Source organism: Haliotis cracherodii, unplaced genomic scaffold (assembly GCF_022045235.1).
Source record: "Haliotis cracherodii isolate W230 unplaced genomic scaffold, xgHalCrac1.p SCAF_12, whole genome shotgun sequence".
NCBI classification, from domain to species: domain Eukaryota; kingdom Metazoa; phylum Mollusca; class Gastropoda; order Lepetellida; family Haliotidae; genus Haliotis; species Haliotis cracherodii.
The window spans coordinates 43666380-43673334 of record NW_027266267.1 but is presented as its reverse complement, the minus strand read 5'-3'; the positions used below and the strand labels follow the sequence as shown (position 1 = coordinate 43673334).

General features: G+C 45.0%; 1 pseudogene; it reads left to right on the top strand.

The window, feature by feature from the left end:
- Positions 1–6646, top strand: part of LOC139457920 (uncharacterized) — an 8221-nt pseudogene extending 1575 nt beyond the window's left edge.
- Positions 6647–6955: the final 309 nt, after the last annotated feature.

The following is a 6955-nucleotide window of genomic DNA, read 5'->3' as shown; positions in this document are numbered from 1 at the left end:
CCAACATAATACTCTCCATCTTGTGACGTCATTATGGCCATCACCATTCCAGGCCGGCATCTCACCGATGGACCGCCTCGCCGCCCCCCGCCGCCAGAAGGTGTTCAGCAGGTCCCTCCTCCCCCTGGGGGACAGCCTGCCCTACTGGTCCACCCTGTCCCTTGACTCCAAGCTGCCCGTGGCCCCCAGTCCCCGGGGGTCGTACACGCTGTTCACCACGGAGATCGGCCAACCAAAGTACATCAACCGGCAGAAGTACGTCATCAGTCTCATGCTTCTCTTCTTGGAGATATCACTACAGTTAGGTACGGTGGCCCATAAGGGACATGGAGTCTGTTTTTCCATATTTTGATATTTCACTTACTTTTATCGTTACCTTTTGCAAATCAGCACTATTTGTCTTACATATATGTGATAAATCATGTGTAAAGAAGATATTGAATCGCTGAAAAGTGAAAATGTCAAAAACTAAAATGAAAATGTCAAAAACAAAAACGAAAATGTCAAAAACTAAAATGAAAATGTCAAAAACTAAAATGAAAATGTCAAAAACTAAAATGAAAATACAGAAAACTATTTCCACCGCGGTGATAATAGTTTTCTGTGTTTTTGTTTTTGACACTTTCATTTTAGTTTTTGACCTTTTCGTTTTGGTTTTTGACATTTCCATTTTAGTTTTTGACATTTTCGCTTCACATTTCAGCGACTCAAAAGCTACTTGAAAGTACATTTTCCATGTTACGGTTTTTATACATGATTTATAACATATTTGTATGAAAAATTGTGTTAATTTGCTAAAGGTTACGATAAAAGTAAGTGAAACATCAAAATATTGAAAAACAGACTCCATGTCCCTTATGGGCCACCGTAGTTAGGAGATAAAAATACTGGGTTTTCAATGTAGAGCTAGGAGTGTGAGTTTGGTTTTACGCCGCTTTTAGCAATATTCCAGCAATATCACGGCGGGGGACACCAGAAGTGAGTGAGTGAGTATGGTTTTACGCCGCTTTTAGCAATATTCCAGCAATATCACGGCGAGGGACACCAAAAATGGGCTTCACACATTGTACCTATGTCGGGAATCGAACCCGGGTCTTCGGCGGAACGAGCGAACGCTTTAACCACTAGACTACCCGACCACCCTACACCAGAAGTAGAGCTAGGATACCAGTAGATTTAACCGCGATTAATTGAATTTGGTACCGAACGCGTAGCGATAAATCGCAACGAAACGCGGTATATTTCACGATGAAACACTGTTCTGTCATGGCTTCATTTCGGAGGGGCGGTCGGGTAGCCTAGTGGTTAAAGCGTTCGCTCGTCACGCCGAAGACCCGGGTTCGATTCCCCACATGGGTGATATTGCTGGAATATTGCTAAAAGCGGCGTAAAACCAAATTCTCTCTCTCACTTCATTTCAGGAGATTCGAAAGTGAGCTCGCAACTTGACGTCGTAAATTGGACGACGTTATTATTGAGAGGGACGTGTCTAGTGAGTTGTTCTCCGTAGATGTAGCTGGGCAACGTAGATAAACACGATGGCCGAACGATCGCTTCCAATAGTTGGAGAGATATGACAATCGATATTGGGAGAAATTGTTTACAACTTATATATTGCGGTTGTATTTGTATTATTAAACCGAATGAAAAGATCGTCGTACAATGTGAAACCCCTTAAATCTAAACAATTATTAATTATTATGACACACTTGCGACATGTTTGCCACGTCCCGCAACGTCATCGCTACTTATTTCCGCTTATTTTTTTATATATGATATTTTCGTTTACCTTTGGAATTAGCCTTTGGATTTCCATATAACAATCTTCAATGTTTGTTATATCTATATATAAAGGACAACAGCTTCGTTGATAAATTGTACATAACTATGACGTGAGGCAACAGCATTAATGAGATAGTTGTCTTTTTTTTAAAGAATTGACGTCAATAAATACGCGTTGCGGATTCACTCAAAGTGTGCACACCGTCCCATTCTATTGTCAACCAACCAGGAAACACCAATCCCTTAGCAGGCATAGCCTATTTTTCGTTTTACAGAAACGTAAACGCAAAAATGATTGCTCTCGGAGTTTAAAGAAAATTTTCTGTCTAAATTTGATATTAAAATACAGTCGGGTTGGTTGGTTGGTTTGTTGTTTAACGCCGCACTCAGCAATATTCCAGCTATATGACGGAGGTCTGTAAACAATCGAGTCTGGACCAGACAATCCAGTGATTGACATCATGAGCATCGATCCACACAGTTGGGATACGATGACATGCATCAACCAAGTCAGCGAGCCTGACCACCCAATCCCTTTAGTTGCCTCTTACGACAAGCATAATGGCCTTTTACGTCAAGCATGGGTTGCTGAAGACCTATTCTACCCCGGATCTTAACGGGTCACTTTGTCAATTAGAAGATCCGTCTTCAGCAACCCATGCTTGTCGTAAGAGGCGACTATGCTTGTCGTAAGAGGCGACTATGCTTGTCGTAAGAGGCGACTATGCTTGCCGTAAGAGGCGACTATGCTTGTCGTAAGAGGCGACTATGCTTGCCGTAAGAGGCGACTATGCTTGTCGTAAGAGGCGACTATGCTTGCCGTAAGAGGCGACTATGCTTGTCGTAAGAGGCGACTATGCTTGCCGTAAGAGGCGACTATGCTTGCCGTAAGAGGCGACTATGCTTGCCGTAAGAGGCGACTATGCTTGCCGTAAGAGGCGACTATGCTTGTCGTAAGAGGCGACTAACGGCATCGGGTGGTCAGGCTCGCTGATGCAGGTCATCGTATCCCAATTGCGTGGATCGATGCTCATGATTTCAATCACTTGTTTGTCTGGTCCAGACTCGATTACTTACAGACCGCGGTGACATAGCTGGAATATTACTGAGTGCGGCGTTAAGCAACAAGCAAACAAAAGCAGACCTATTCTACCCCGGAATCTTCACGGGTCTAAGACACTCAGGTCAGACTCTGTAAAGACACCCGGACGCACGGGTGATTTGACCATCGTGATGGATGAGAATAGAGTCAGCACCTCGAAGCTTCGTGCCCCATTGTCCCATGTCATCAACTGCACTGATTCAGAGTCTCCCCCCAGAAACACAGTATGTAGATGTTGACCAATGGGAGGAGGATTGAGTACAACTCTGCTTGTAAAAAGTTGTCGATAAAAAAATTGGTGTGAATAAGTAGGCGGCATCTTCCCGAGGCAAGGGAGTTAACTGACTATAAAAGTCCAGTTTCCACCCTTGCCGAACTAGGCTGGTATTATGGAGTTATATTTTGGCTGGACTAACGAGTCTATGCATAGTCCAATCAAAATCACGCAACGAAATCGAAATCCGGTTCGTAAAGTGTCGTGCAGATTTTTATCGATTGCAGGATTTGCAAAGCATGTGCACCGCCAACTCGTTGTCAACAGATATTTTCCAATCTTTACATGTTTTTAATCAAGATGCATTTCGCGATGTGAGACCCGTTTTATCACATTATAGACCTTGATAATCGATCAGATGGTCTTGATTTGGCGCCGCCGTTTTGTTTGAAGCAAATGCAAGTGATACGAGAGGTGGAATCTGATTGGTCCACAGGAGAGGCTTAGAAAGGACATAACTCGTAATAGCCACTGGTGGCGCTACGATCGAGCCAAGGAATTCCAGCCTAGTTCGGCAAGGGTGGAAACTGGACTTTTAAAGTCAGTTAACTCCCTTGCCTCGGTGAGATGATATATGTGGCCTGTAAGTTGTGGACATGGTCTAGATCTCCAAACGACAATGGTTTTTTTAATTTGAGCACTTAGTAGTTTGAAGTCGACTCGAATTTGTTTTGAGCCTAGAGTCTCTGGGCTTTCCAGCCCCCGAGCCTCCGAGTTCGTCAGTCTGTTAGTTAGCTTCTGGAACCTTCCACATTTCAGATACGACTTCGACCTGACGGACCCCCTGGGAAACGCCACCCCTGCTGAGTACGACTCCCTGCAAGACCCCTTCCTCAAGCACCACTTTCAGAAACCCCCCACCAAACGCATCCTGCTTGGCAACGGACTCATCACCAAGGACTCCAAGATCACGTGCTCTGTGAAGGAGTTCAACGAGTACCGGGAGTACCTCCGCCACAGGAGCGTCACAGACTTCAACCTTAAGAGACACAGGTTAGTCGGAGTAGACTTTAAACTGAAGAGATTGGGCAGTAGAGCTTAAATAGCCAGTGATGTAGTCCCGGGAAGATTTTCCCGTCTTCAGCAACCCATGCTTGCCGTAAAACGCGACTATGCTTGTGGTTATAGGCGACTAACGGGATCGGGTGGTCAGGTTCGCTGACTTGGTTGATGCAAGTCACCGCGTCCCATTTACGTGGATGAATGTTCATAATGTCAATCACTGGATTGTCTGGTCAAGACTCAATTATTTACCGACCGCCGTCATATAGCTGAAATATTGCTGAGTGCGGCGTAAAACAACAAACAGAAGTACGTATTCGTATTTCTGTGGAGATTGAGGGGGCAGACTTAAAATCGTAAAGATGCAAATGAATGTTGTTTTATGCCCAGCATAGTTTCAGCCATATCAAACCGATCAGTATATAATCAAGGCTGGTACAGGCAAACGAGTGGGTGTATTTTGGTAGCATAATAAACTATAGACGCCGTCGGAGTGATTGAGTTGGATTTTACGCCGCTTTTAGCAATATTCCAGCAATATCACGGCGGGGGACACCAGAAATGGGCTTCACACATTGTACCCATGTCGGGAATCGAACCCGGGTCTTCAGAGTGAAGAGCGAACGCTTTAACCACTAGGCTGCCCAACCGCCCGACTGCTGAAGAGATATGTAAAAATATATTCAATTAAAAGCCAAAACGGTGATAGGTCGTATTCCGTGAATTTTCCTCAAGTGTGAGGTCATAGCGGTAGGGGAGCCTAGTGGTTAAAGTGTCACGTCACGACGAAGACCAAGGTTCGATTCCCCACATGGGTACAGTGTGTGAAGCCCATTTCTGGTGTCCCCCACCGTGATATTGCTGGAATATTGCTGAAAGCGGCGTAAAATAATACGCATTCACCCACACTAAACAACCACGATCCTGGGGCGTCCACTGCAACAACACAGGGATAGAAGCAGACTCCATTTTGTAAGTAAGTCCTTCAACATTCCAGAAAACTGGAACAAGACGCCAACAGGCGGAGATCTCGCGAGGCCCAGTCCGACAGTGATCTGACTGAACGGGATGAACAGCGCCGAAACTCCATTCTCAGAGCGAGGCTGGACATGTATAACCGGAGTGAGAGCCTTGTTTCGAGATTGAAGAGGCGGGAGAGCCTGCTCTCTTTCAGGATGGAGGAGAAAACGACATCAACACGTGGCTGACACCGAGAGGAGAATCAGGTGAGTGGATTCAAGTCAGTGTTGGAATACTGATAACATTATGGTATTTATTCATTCGATAATATTCATATTTTCAAGACAAATTTGATATATTTTCATATTGTTTCAGGGCGAACTATGGCCACAGCAAGGCCTTTTCGCGATTCGCTGTGCAGAGTTGCGTCCCTTGGGCACGCCAGAAACGTATGATTGTGGGTTCGAAGCCCGGTTCGCCCCGATTATGTTTCTATGTTTGTCAGCATCACACCCGTGCTCGTGGGTTTCACCGAAGTGGTAAACGTCTGAGACCTCCATCAGTTCGGGCTTTCCTCCCCCATATATTAAGCTGACACGCCGCGATATAACTGGAATACTGTTAAAAGCGGCGTTAAGCCCAACTCACTCACTCACTCATTCATTATTTAAGCCCTCAGATCATTCATATTCTGACATAGAGTTACCTCCCTTATACTGGCGCACTGAGCAAATGATATACCCACCCATGAAGATCCGGGTTAGAACAGGTCTTCAGCAACCCATGAATGCCGTAAAATGCGACTATGCTTGTCATAAGAGGCGACTAACAGGATCGGGTGGTCAGGCTCACAGACTTGGTTGATGCATGCCACGGTATGCCAATTGAGTGGATCGATGCTCATGATGTCAATCACTGGATTGTCTGGTCCAGACTCGATTATTTACAGACCGCCGTCATATAGCTGGAATATTGCTGAGTGTGGCGTTAACCAACAAACAACTCCCCCCCCCCCCCCTAAAAAAAATAGAATAAAAAAATGATATACCGAGGTTTTGACTTAATGCTTAATGTACTGAAACCAGTGGGTTGAGTGATGCAGCTGATTACTGATCATTCGCAGGGACTCCTGGGAGGAGCGGAAGCGACGCCAGCAGCAAATGCTTGAACGGGAGAACGAGATCGAACAGATGGACTTGAACAGGAAACGAGAGCAACTCGAACAAAGGGAGAGAACTCTGGCAAGACAACGTGATCAACAGCTCGCCCGACTGGAGAAAATTAAGGCCGAATACCTAAAGGGTAGAGAAAAGAAGTTCGGGAAAAGGTCTCGGTTGAACTCTCTTGACAGATCTATCCAATCACAGCGAGAAACGATACCAAACGTGGATAAATCGACCAATCAGAAAGCTGTGAAACCGGAAGGAAGCGCAGAGATTGTTGACAATAAAGAGCCAACCAAGGAGAAAAGGTCGTCGGAAAAAGAAGAAAATGATAAGACGAAAGAGGGCGTCAATCAAGAATGACCAAGACACCTTTTGAGAAAGACTGTTGAGTTAGAGATGAAATATCAACGAGGAAAAGTACCATGACAAGGGGAGACCACTCCATCATTTGCTGGGAAAAAAACCCTTCAGTTGTCTTCTCGTGTTTCGATGTTAATAATGACAGGATAATGCCCTTATTATCAGTTTGATCGAGAAGCACTTCTTTGTTTTTATTTTATGTAGATATAGATATATATGTAAACGCAATATTCCGTCCTTTCCCATCGGGGTTCAATTCACTATTACGACGTCTCCTCTCCCCGATCTGATGCCTGTGTTTGCTCGAAG